This window comes from Triturus cristatus, chromosome 1_1 (genome assembly GCF_964204655.1).
Source record: "Triturus cristatus chromosome 1_1, aTriCri1.1, whole genome shotgun sequence".
NCBI lineage: Eukaryota > Metazoa > Chordata > Amphibia > Caudata > Salamandridae > Triturus > Triturus cristatus.
Window position 1 is genome coordinate 1,168,460,067 of NC_140579.1, and position 13,376 is coordinate 1,168,473,442.

Sequence of the window (13,376 nt, forward strand, 5' to 3'; positions counted from 1 at the left end):
CTCGCCATTGTGATGTTTCTAGTGTTTTGTCCGGCCCATCCCTTGGATTTGAGCATGTCAGCCATATAGTCAGCACAGCTTTTGTGGTGGTGGGTAGAAAGCTGGGGCGTGTGCCCCCATAGAGTAAATGCGGGAGGTTAGAGTGGCCCCTGATCCACCTCTCAGTCATGTACGCCGGATCATCAAATCCCTCAAACCACCAGTCATTCCACCAGTCATTCAGAATGAGAAGGTAGGTGGCTTGGTAGTATAGGAGTATGTCGGAATTAGCAATCCTGCAGTCATGTGTGGGACGGCAGCAATTTCCCAGGGTTATTCGTGGGGCCCCACAGCAGAGTTTGTAGCAAGGCATTAACTCTTGCAAAGACAACTTGACTGATCGGGTATGAAATAAATCTGGAGCTGGTAGAGAATCCTCTTCAGGGACTCCAATCTTGAAGATGGCCGAGTGCCCCAGCAGGGCTAGAGGGTGATTTCACCAGAATTTTGTGTTGTTCAGACAACAAACACCCCCAGGTATTTAAAACCCAGCTGGCGACTCTTATATTAGGTGCCAAGGGCATAGACGGCGGGCAGTGGGCTCTGGAATAAATGGACGACTTGCCTCATTCATGCAGAGGCCAGAGTAAGACCCAAAGACTCGGAAAATTTGAAGGGCGCAAGGCCGATTCCTCTGGGTTAACCAAAAACATCAAGATATCATACGCGTAAAGGGGAATTCAGTCACTCAGCTCTGTGGACCATTGAAATCCACGGAACAAAGCATCAACTCGCACCCAGGCTTCCGATGGCTAGTGTGAACAGCACGGTAGAGAGAGGGCTTCCCTGATGAGTGCCTGAATGTATGTTAAACCAGTCAGAAACTGTCCCCCACGCCCCCCCCCACTCGTACTTGTGAGTTAATGTTGGTGTAAAGCAAGCGTATATAGCTAAAGAAGTGTGGCCAAAGCCATATTGCACAAGAAGCGCAAATAAATAATCCCAGTTGACTTACTCAAAAGCTTTTTGAAAGTAGACCAAGAGCAGTGCTGCATTGTAGCCCCTCCAGATGTGTCTAGTGGCTTGGCCGGACATAAATCCGGACTGGTCTGGGTGTACTTGGTGGGAGATTGCTCCAGTGAGCCGAGTGGCTATCATTTTGGCCCAGATTTTCACCTTTGAATTCAGTGGGGATATTGGCTGGTATTCTTTGCATTTGGATCTCTGGAGGGCCAGTTTTGGAATAACGATTATTTTGGCAGCCCGTAGATCACAGGGGAGCCCCGCCAGTGCTTAGTATCAAGACTTGCATAATTTGTTACTCAAAGTTTCTAAATGTCCAAATCATTGACTTTGCCAATGCTTGTTCACGGTTGAATTAAGTAAAATGCTGCAATTTAATATACCTTTTACATTTTATATCTACAAAACCCTCCTGTGAATCATTTTTGTTGTGATATCTAAAAAAACTTACAAACACAGTCTATTTTTATAAATCGGTGTAGAATTTTCTTCTTCAATTGTTTTAAATGCTTTACACTATTTCCTCAGTGTAAGACTTGCTGCTCAGAGCCACAGCTACCCAGGGTTGATTTGAAGTTTGACAAATGAAAACTAAGAATCCTAAAGGGGTTTGTAAGTGTATAACACTGAGGTCGCACAACCACACCATATAGTACACCCCATTTCCTCACACAAAGCTTTTGAATTAACAAAAAAGGACAAGTTTCTTTACATAAACTTGAGACATTGCCTGGTCCATGTAGGAAGCTGGCTCTGTATATACTATACCAAAGTGATGTATAGTGTGCACATAGTCCAGTGGAACCCAAAAGGTAGGCAGAGGTAAAAGTAGATAGCACCTTACTCTCTGTTTGTGGTAGTGTGAGCAAGCAGCAAGGCTTTATCAGAGGGTAGTGGTAAGCATTTGTTGTACCTACCCAGGCAAGAAATGATGTTACACACTCAAAGAGTGAACTCAGACCACTTTGTATCAAAAATATAATTTAGTTATTTTTAGTGAAATAATTTGCAAAAATCTTATTCAGTGATTTACAGTTGAATGCAGGTTCAAATGCAATTGGTTGAATTACAGGTAAATCAACAGTTCAAAATTACTATTTAGTTACTTTACAAATTACTGTACACGTTTTCTAATCAGTGTGATATGTCTAGATATCACACGGAGACATTTCGCAGCCAAAGGGTAAGTAATTCACGTTTAGTACATTTGCGGTTTTTCAGTGTTTCATACAAACTAACTTCACATGTAATATCTTTTAGGAAAAGCAGTCAATGCAATCCTATGGAAGGAAATGAAGTTGACAGTTTGCAGGTAAGTACTTATTTGTGGGAGGTGGTATTCTGGGGTAAAAACTAGCTTCCCCCAGGGACGAGGATGCACTCTCAGAACATTCTCAGGGGCACTTGGGCGGCCGGGTGCAGAGTGCGGAGGCCTAATGTTATCCAATGGGTGATAGGGGGCCTCCGGTTGGTGGCTGCCTACGAGCAGGCCACAAGGTTGTGGGAGCAAAGCTCCTTGTGCCAGGCTCAGGGCAAAGGAGGATCTGAGTTAGCACCCCAAGTACACCTGCAGCGGCACAGGGGGGACTAGTTGCACTATGCTGTTTTGGCATCGGGTGCCCAGTTGAATTCAATGGGGATTTTTCGGTTGCAACAAACACTGCAGGCTTGGGGACGAATATCTTCTGGAGGTGACCACCAGTTGGAGAGGTACGTTGGTATGCCTGGGGATGCTGGGACACCATCGGTTGGGCCACCCAATGCCATGGGACGTCAGGTGCAGGGGTGTCTTTAGGCGTCTGGCTTTCTTACCAGCTCAGGTCACGGTCAGGGGGATCCTCCAGAAAGGGGCTGCAGGCATCGATTGGAGATTCGAGGCAGGTCAGAGATCACCAGATCTCAGGTCAGGATCGCAAGGGAGACCTCCTCGTGGTGTTGGGCCACTCGAACTCGGGCCGTGGGCGTCGGGTGCAGAGTGGTGTAGACCGCGGATTTGGCTGGAGTCAGAGTCTGTGGGTGAGCAAATCCGGTGCTCACGGGAGACAGTCTTCGTTTTGGAAGGCAGGGCTGGTCCTTCGGGTTTTTGAGGGCTGCAGGACACACCGGGATTTCGCTGGAGCATGTTCGAGGTGGGGACAGGCTGGTAGGGCTGGAGCCAAGTAAGTTGGCGTCCGCTTCTTCTTAGTTCAGCATGGCTTCTTTGGTCCTTCTTCTTCGCTTCTTCTAGTCGGTTCTTGTCTGAGGAGGCAAGGTTCGGGGTTGCTCCTAAGTGCTACATTTTGGGGCGTTACAGGTAAGTAAAGCTCGGAACCAATGGGTCCCTTGCTTGGGGTGGGTACACCCCCTATTATGCCACCCTCCAGCAGGAGGGGGACGTATGCCTCTCTCTGGTTGGCTTTGTCCCCCCATCTGCAAGATGGCGGGGACTGAGAGTTGTGCTTCACCTCGCCTTCCCCGCCTGAGGGGTGGGGTTGACAAAGATGGGCACACCTCCCTTCCTCACTTGGTTTTCCCGCCGATTCAGGCACCCAAAGTAGGGGTCAGAACTGGTGGGGGCGAGTTGCTGAAAGCAGCAAATGGCTGGGGTAGCTCACAAAGGCGGTAAGCCTTTGAAGCTTCCCCTTCATGGACACTGCCCATCCTGGGGGAGGCAGCAAGCCTTTGAAGCTTGGCACCTCGTCCCAGGATGTGCATTGTTTCAGACCACAGAGAGAAGCAGGCTGTCGAGCCAGGGGTCCAGAAAGATGTCTGGTGGTGGCAGTTGGCGAGCAGCCACTCAGCCAGGACACTAGATTTGGTTCGTTTTTCAGGGGTCATCTCTAAGATGCCCTCTGAGTGCATTTTTTAAATTCCACACTGGCATCAGTGCGGGTTTAATGTGCTGAGAAATTTGATACCTAACTTCCCAGTTTTCAGTAAAGCCATTATGGTGCTCTGGAGTTTGTAATGACAAACTCCCAGTACCATATACTCTTAATGGCATTACTGCACTTACAATGTCTAAGAATTGGTTTGGACACTGTAGGGGTACAGGGCTCATGCACCTGTACCCTCACCACTAGTTTAGTGCACCAAGCTAGAGGGGTGGCTGACCTATGCCAGGGCAGTGGGTTGTAGGCATGGCACACAGGGATGTGTGCCATGTCGACTCTTCACTTTGTTCTGCACCAAAACACACAGCCTGCAATGGCAGTGTGTGTGTGTGTGTGTGTGTAAAGGTTCAGGGCCTCTAAGGTTGGCACAATAAATGCTGCAGCCTTTAGAGGCCTTTCCTGGCCACAGTGCCCTTGGTACCTGTGGTACCATTTACAAGGACTGACATGTGGCCAAAGAGTGTCAATTGGGGTTTGTCTTAATGCAGTTTAGGGAGAGAACATAGGCCCTGGGTACCTGGTTTGCAGGAATACTGGACACACTCAGTCACAGTACATCAGCAGTTTGGCAAAAATGGGGGCAACCATGCAAAAAGAGGGCACTTTCTTACAGTCCACGATAGGAAAAATCTGGTGTCTCGAGAAATTCCCTTCTATCGAACCCTCTGCCCTACCTCTCATATGGCAACTTGGTTGTCAAAATATACATGGGAAATTAAAGCGATCCTGTGTAAACATGGTCTAGAGCATGGGTACTCACAAACTTTCGCTCGAGGGCCAAAATTACGGTGTGGTTTGTGGCCGAGGGCCGCACCAGTGGGGGTGGGGTTAGTTGGGGGTGGGGCTAGAGAAACAAATCAAAATTTTTCCCAAACAAATCAAAGTGGTACTGTAACCTTGTAACAACTGTGAGTGACAGTTTCTCGCAAGCAAAATCAAGCAAAATAAAACCTATGAATATCAGAGGAATACATACGATTTCGTTTACAGTCCTGTTTAGCATCACAAACGGGCCTTTGCAGACTATTAAAACAGCAACAAATAGCGTTTTTTCTTGTGGAAAGGTGGCAGCCCTACTGGCAGATGTGGGTAGTCCTGCACTTGTAAGTGTGAACCCACGCCAGCCCAGACCCAGGCGCGCAACGCCCACTGGGCTGAAAGGGCTTCAGCAACCACCCCCCTGCGTGTGTGGCAACCCGGGCTGAGACAGCTTCCCGGGCACACACACAGCCGCACCTGAGTACTTCACAGGTCTTTAAAGTGCCATTTACATGTTAATGAGGCTTTGGTGTTTTCACCTCTTCTTAGCCCCCCTGCAGCTCCACTCTGACTATCACTGGAATCGCCCGGCTCCCATAGAGCAGAGTCTCTTGGAGTCTGCGCTGCTGCAACCGGCGGTGTTTGCTGACATTCTTTAAAAAAACAAAACACAGGTACAATGTCTGCAAGGTCCGCGGCCCGCCAAGGAAGGCTTGCCAGGCCACTAGCGGCCCGCGGGCCGTACTATGAGTACCCGTGGTCTAGAGAAACTGACGATTCCCTTAGCTCTCAGCACAGTGCCCACAAACTCTGCTTTTATCAGTGTTTGACTCTGACATGCTCATGTAGTAGGGGTCTGTGACTTTTGTTTTTAAGGTGTATGTGCTGTTGTGGGAATATCTATTGGGAGAACATACTCAGACACATCTGTTGTGTTGACCTACTTAATGGGAGCTATACTTGACCGCAGAATAATCTTGCATTTTCTTTTGGCATCAGGATTCGCAATAGCACAAGGTTGGATGTTCACTGAACCTCTGTTCTTACGCTTGTGATGGACTAAGTTTTGCCTCTGCTTATAAAACTGTCAGCCATGTCTGGGAAGCAAGACTTGATCAAAAGTGAATGTCTTTTCGGTATTGAGCCCAGAAACTAGCACAAACCAGTCTTGTTTTGATAGTCTTAACTGTATGCTACTAGTGACAATGCCAACGCTGTTTGTCTCCAGCACCTTCCCCCATGTTCCTTTTACTAATAAACCTGTATTATGCTTCTATTATTTGTCTTATTTATGAATGTTCCCTCCTCCCAATCATTATCTAGTTAGGTTTAATTGTTCAATGTTATAACAACAAAAAAGTACATAAAACCAGTCTGTTACTATGTAGATTCAAGTCAGCTTGGTCATGCCCCACATGTGAATTTCTAGCCAACAGCATTGGAAAAGAGGTAGGGCTGAGTTTCTTCAAGCTCACGGGAAACCTCTCTATGTAAGGGACAAGCTTATTTCTCAACACCATTGCCACCTTGCAGTGTTGGGGAGTGGCGCGTATCAAAAGTACAGGTAAGCCATCACGTGGACATTGAATATCGCCCTACAGGGAAACCACCATCTTGTGCAGTCACCTGTATGGAGTCGCAAAGAAATGCCCATCATCCTTCTTCCAGTCTCAAGATTACACACAATGGAAGGATACATTCAAACCCACACACGCAGGCATCACTTCATGCAAAAGCATCTCACATACCTCCTTTGAGAGAGATGAAGAGACAAACATGATTTGTGGGAAGAGTGACCAGCTCCATAGATTGCTTTGTGCACTTGACACCGTGACTTGAAGATTATACATTTCCTCATCCTGACGCCTGTGCAGACATGCTAGATTGTGTAGTAGTGGGGTCAGCGGCAGTCTGAATAACTGAACTTCAACAATTAGTTGGGGAGCACCAGTAAAATAGAATTGCTGTAGACCATGAAAGTAGACATGGTGGCCTGAAACTCCAAACTTTTATCTTTTTATGGTAGAAAAGGAATGAAAGACAACACATACAAAAGCTATGCAATTTAAATGAGAGACACAAGAGGGCTGCATTAAAGATTGCTTCTAAATTCCTCATCTTGATCACTGGGTAGGACCCAGTGCTTGGACCTACCATGTTGCTTGCCCAGAGGAAGAAACCTCCTTATTTAGTAGAAGTAGCTGGTTGACCACTGGACTTTCCAGTGCCATTTTTTATTACAGCGACTATAAGATAACCAAATTACGGTAGCCACAAGCTGATTGGTGTGAACATGGCTGAAGAGTAAAAGTAATTGATGTTCAGTTGATTGCAGTGCAAATTTTTTATTTTTTTTGTGTTTGTTTTTGTTTTATTTTGGCCTGTCCTGACTCAGGAATATAATTTTTTCTGATCAAAAACTACCAACTTGGAGGGCGTGGCCAACTGCCGAGGGAAATGGCCGCACAGTAGCTGAACTCCGTTGCGCCATTCCCATATTATCCGCATAATCTCTGCTGGCCCCGGCCGCCATCGCCCTACTTACTGCCCGGCTGTGGGTGACCCCCGGTCCGGGGACTGGACGCAGTTTCAGGGTCCTCAGAGGCAATTGTGAGGTGCGGCAGGCCTTGATAGCAAACCGGGGCTCCGGCGACGTGGCGCACGCCAAGATCAACATTGGGCGCGCACAGAAATCGACGCCGAGGTCGCGGCGTGGAGTGAGGGCTGCGTCATTTGGAGACGGACTGCAATGACTTGTCCGCCCGGTGTGGCGGGCCCAGACTCCGTGGCTGCTCATGTACCCAGCGGCCGGTGGCTCTCAGCGTTAACTCTGCGATTTACCAGCTGGCGGGGAGTTCCGGGTGGGCCGTCCAGAAGCGTTCGGAGTCACACAGCCTACACGCACAGGCGCGCGAGTGTCTCTGACAGCAGGGCATCATCAGAGGCCCGTAGCACGTCCAGCCCTTGCCCGGGCGCACTTGGAGCTCGACCCCGGGGTCGCGGCATGGTGAGTGGGCCGCGGGCATTGCTGGCGTCGGATCTCCTTGACCTTTCCCGCCCGCCACTGAGGCTGCCCATACATCTGGCGACCGGGGGTGCCGACCTCTGGCTTTACCACATATTGGAATACACGGCCCCTGTGATCGGGTGTGCACGCATCTTTGGAGGCGAGGCGCCCACTGGGGGGAGCCCCACGATGAACTGGGCCGTGGGTAGCTGGCCTTGTCCATCTTTGCTGCTGAGCCCCTGTCAGCGCCACAACGCCCAGGGATGGGGCAGTGGCGGACTGCATCACCGTAGTGGTTCCCTCCCACCCTTTATCAACAGCCTTAGACTGTTACTGAGGAGGTCTTCTCTCTTCTTTTTCTCCCACTTTGGCTCATTCAGTTCTGTTGGGGGTTTGATGGGGAGCGGGGTGCGGCTTCACAGATTGAGCAGATTTTTGCAGCAGAACTGTTGGCCTGTCGACAGGTTGTGGCAGCCGGCTCTGTGATTTCGCTTTATCTGACTATTTGAGGTCTGGTGGGCCGGGGCAGGCACTGTTTTCTTTCTTGATGCTCTAGGGAATGGGGTTGTATCATGTCCCTTGAAATGTATGGGGTGGGCGACAGGCACTCTGCAAGTTGGGGGTGGCGGGCGGTTTTAGGTCCGTTATGCAGGGAGGCAGGGAGGGGAGTGTGAGTTTGGGAGGGAAGTCAGGGGGAGGGGGGGATCTGGGGTTTGGTATTGTTATGGTTTTTGGTTTTTGCATGTTCTGTATCGGTGCACGATTATGTTCGATGCTTCCACATTCGACTTGGTCCCACTGCGTTTAGCGCTCACAAACTCCATATTTTTAGCCTCTGGTCCAGGGTTAAGGGTTTTGAGCTCGGGAGTGGCCCGGGGGCACCCCACGTCCATAGACGCATCCTGTTGCGCTCTCTCCCCCCTTGGCCCATATAATGGCAACTGACGTTATGCTTAAACTGGCGACGGGGAATATTAACGGTCTGGGGGATAAAATTAAAAGGGGTATCGTACTGCACTATATCCAAAGGCAGGGCCTTGATGTAGTAATGTTGCAGGAAACGCACCTTATTGGCAACAAGTGTGGAGCCTTGAATAGGAAAGGTTATCAGCTGCTGGTCCACTCTGGCTTCACCTCGGGCTCCAGGGGAGTGGGGATTCTTCTCCGTAAGAACTGTCCCTACATTGTTCATAACTCCTGGACGGACATTCAGGGCAGATATGCGGCAGTTACAGGCACATGGGAGAGGCGTGTTATCAATATTGTATCCGTTTATGCCCTCCCGGGGTTGCAGAGAATGACGCTGCGTGCAGTAGGTGCCTTGCTGTTGGAATTACCCCTGGGGATCTTGGTGATGGGTGGGGATTTCAATTTGGCCATGGATGGTTCTCGTGACCGTCTGCCGGTTCGGGAGGATCCCCCGCGGGGCTCACAAATATTTGATTTCAGTAATGCTTTCGGGGTGGTGGACATTTGGCGATGGCACAATCCTCTACACACGCACTTCACGTTTCAGTCAGGGGCACATGGTAGCCAATCTCGTATCGATCACTTATTCACACATGCCCAGGACATTCACTCCTTTGTTGGCACCGCATGCCTTGCTTGCGGGATCTCGGACCATTCCCCTGTCCTGACATCTTTTACAATACGATGGGTCAGGAGCCCGGGTACACTCACCGTGCAACCATGGGCGTTGAGGGTCCCCCACATCAAGGACGCATTACGCAAGGATGCTGAAAACTATTTTGTAGACAATGTGGGAACATTTGACTCAGCTTTGACTTTGTGGGGAGTGTTTGGAGCCGTAATAAAGGGTAGGGCCCTCTCCTTGGTGGTAGGGCACTGGACTGAGAGATCCAAAAGAGTGGGTGAGATGAAAGCGGAAATTTTAGCTTTGGAGGCGTTCACCGCGGCCGGCGCTGACCACGATGCTCAGCATAGCCTCAAAATCAAGAGGCAGGACTATAAAAAGCTGCTTCTGGAAGAGGCTACAATACGCGCACTGTCTTCACGGCACGGGGTGTATGAACTTGGGGAGCGAACAGGTAACTCCTGGCATGGCTGGAGCGCAAAGAGCAGGCTTCACGGACGGTACGCGTCTCAGGGATCCCCAACTCTTTGCTGACATTTTCGTGTCTTACTTTGAAGAGGTCTATGCCGCGTCGCCGACTTCCCAAGCTCCGCTGTCGGCTGACCTACTGGCCACCATAGGGGTGACCAACATCTCCCCACAGGACAGGGAAGCGCTCGAGGTGGATATCACCGAGACTGAGATCCAGAAGGCTATTCACGGAGTGCGCGTTGGCAAGGCAATGGGTCCTAACGGGCTCCCCATCGAGCTTATTAAACCCATGTCTGCACTGTTGGCCCCACACTTGCTAAACCTCTACCAGGAGTGCTTTGAGCTGGGACTCTTCCCGGCCGATGTACGTAACGCCGCCATCGTGGTCATCCACAAACCCAACAAACCGGTAGATGACTGCAAATCCTACCGCCCTATTTCCCTGCTAACTGTTGAGGCCAAAATCTTGGCTAAACTCCTGGCTAATCGACTTCTTCCTCATGTTACTGACTTAATTCACCCGGATCAGTCCGGCTTCATGCCGGGCAGAAACCCGGCCTGCAATTTACGGAGGGTGAACGGGGCTCTCGGTAGGATTACTACTATCGAAGAAGACGCGATCCTCCTATCTTTGGACGCCAGCATGGCGTTTGATACTATTGAATGGGACTTCCTGTGCGCAGTGCTGGTTCGCATGGGGTTCGGTCCCAAACTGATACGCTGGATTAGGCTATTATATACACAACCTACCTTACATGTCACGGTTACCAACCATCGCTCGGCCACGTTTGCTCTGCACCGGGGTATGAGACAAGGGTGTCCCTTGTCTCCCCTGCTCTTCGCTCTGGTGTTGGAGCCGTTGGCTGTCTGGGTCAGGGGGGATCCAGAGATTGGGGCTCAGGTGGACGGCGGACCATGAGGATCGCATTTCTTTATACGCCAATGATATTCTTTTATATTTGGCCTCTCCAGCGCGATCCATACGGCGGGTGCTGCACATTTTCCATATTTTCGGTTCCCACTCGGGATATAGTATAAACTGTTCTAAGTCCCAAATGTTTGCGTTGTGGGGTGTCCCCCCCCGCCAGTCCAAGGGGCTACGAGATACCAGTCGCAGCCCGCGGCTTTCGCTACCTTGGCATAATTGTCATGCCGGATGCGGATCTCTTCTACGAACAAAACCTAGTCGGGCCTCTTCAACGCCTTAAGTCAGATGCCCTCCACTGGCGATCGCTCCCCCTTACCCTCCAGGGACGCACGTCCCTGTTTAAGATGTTAGCGCTGCCACGCTTTTTATATGCACTGCAAAATGCCCCTATACCTATTCCAGAGTCCTACTTTGCCCAAATCGACGGCGTTGTCTGGGGCCTTTTATGGGAAGACCGAGCCCCACGCATTTCACTATCCAAGCTCACGATGGGATGGGATGACGGGGGCATAGGGTTGCCAGATCTACGACTCTACTATCAGGCCTCCCAGTTGGTTGCCATTAACAGCTGGGTGTTCGGCCAGTATGATGATGATGATCCCAACTTCCGAACGGACCGCTGACTCATGGGGACAGGTGGTTACAATAGGGCGCTGTACACAAATCCCCGTAAATTGCAGTTAACTGGCCCCACTGTCCGTACGGTGGACACCTGGCACAAAGTCACGAGACAGCTGGGGTGGTCCAATAGCGTGACCAAGGCGACACCGCTGTGGGAGCCGGAAAAGTTGGGTCGACTCAGTCAATGCCCTGGGTTCGATAAATGGGACACAATAGGGATTTCTACAGTGGGGGACGTGTGGGTGAAGGGGAGGATGGCCTCCTTTGGTGACCTCCAGACGAAGTTCCAACTTGCGCCATCAGAGGCATTTCGGTACCTCCAGATTAGACATGCCATTTTGACAGCTATACCGAGGGGGACCCTTCTTCCCGACTCGTCCCCCCTGGAAGACAGGTTGCTACTAGACCCCATGGACCGCAAGGCCATTTCATTTACGTACAAAAAGCTTGTCAATAACCGTCCTGATCCAATGCAGAAACTGAAAGGGAGCTGGGAGACAGACCTGGGCACTATAGAAGAGGAGGATTGGCGTGACGCAAGTAGCCATTCCCATGCGGCTCCAGTTAATCCAGTTGAAGATCCTCCATAGAGTCTACTTTGATGCCAAGCTCCTGTACCGCTTGGGTAGGCGTCCTGACACGCTTTGTCTTCGGCACTGTAACCTAGTAGGCACTTTTTTTCATATTATGTAATACCCACACATACAACAGTATTGGGATGCAGTCACCCGTCAAATGGCGAGAACATGTGATAAGCCGCTGCAAAAGTCCCCCCAGCTCTGCCTTCTAAACATCTGGTCGGCGACTGACCTCTCCCTGGCTGAACAGGCTTGGGCTGCGGTGGGCTTTACTATCGCAAAGCGCAACATTGCAAAGAATTGGATGGGGTCCCGTTGGTACCAGATTGGGCAAAGGATATGGACGCGGCCATGATCGCTGAAAAAACGGTATTCAAGGGACGGGGCTGCCCTGGGAAGTGGGACCATCGGTGGGGGAAGTGGAACAGATACCGAGGCGATATTTGTATCTCCCGTACGATAGAGCTGCGGCGTGAACGACTAGAAAGGTTGGACCAGCTAGCGCCTGAGGTTGTGGCCTCTCCCATCCCCGAGTAGGGAAATATACCATGCATAATCTAGTATTATTTGCTGTGTTTGTTCAGGCATCCTCCCCTAGTAATGGGCCCCGAGGAAGGCTGCCCAAAGACCAGAGGTATTGCAGGGCTCGAGACTGTGCTGGGAAATGTATGGAGGTAAAGCGCTGGACATATGTGGGGTTTACAATCAATGTACTGAATCATGCTGTATGCCAATACTTTTAAATTAAAAAAACTACCAACTTGGAGACGGGAGAAACTTTATCCTCCATCCTCTGCCCTCCCAAAGATGAAACAAATGCTCTATATGAACAGTGATGAAAATATCCAGCTACATAGAAATCTGTTTTTCAATTTACAGTACAGTGAATAATGGAGCTGTACAAGCACATACTGTATGTTAATTGAAGAGTATTTTGTGTTTTTCTAAATTAGGGCAACCTACACTGCTCACACGTCTCTTCTCTAGTGTCTCATGCCTCAAACTTCTTTGTCTTCCCTTCCTCTCTCCTGCCAGCAAATAAAAGTAACAATGAATGAGGAGGATATGGACACCTATGTTTTTGCTGTTGGAACACGAAAAGCACTGACCTGGCTCCAGAAGGAGATGCAGGACCTGGTATGTTTAGATCCTTCTTCTGTAATCCTCTAGAAGGTAATCATTGGCATATGGAAGTAATGGGTGAAATGTGACTGCTGTGTGGTGATGTCTAGTATTTAGTATCCATGTCACATAGAGAGAAGGATAGTGTCTGTAATTATTACAGAGATGGTTAAAATAGTTTCAAAATCTGCTGACCTTCTCGAAGCCAACAGACCCTGGCCTTCACGGGCTCTGCAGGCAGGCAATCTTAGGGCTTGAAGAAGAGAGGATCATATGGGCTTCATAGGGATACATGGTTGGTCAGGATGTTGCAAACTCACCAACTTTACTAAGGCTTGCACTATTGTAGCACCACATCCTAGATGATTTTTAGGTCTCGCCTGGCGTAAGACTGCGCAGACATTCGCAGTCTCGCTGGCGA

The 13,376-nt window shown here is 49.8% G+C and overlaps 1 pseudogene across 1 annotated transcript in view; it reads left to right on the forward strand.

Annotated features, from left to right (window-relative positions):
• Positions 1–13,376, forward strand: part of LOC146871804 (PAT complex subunit CCDC47-like) — a 319,820-nt pseudogene that overhangs the window by 55,968 nt on the left and 250,476 nt on the right. Inside the window, exon 6 of the transcript XR_014981079.1 lies at positions 12,869–12,970. The product of XR_014981079.1 is annotated as a PAT complex subunit CCDC47-like (transcript). The remainder of the gene's footprint in view (positions 1–12,868; positions 12,971–13,376) is intronic.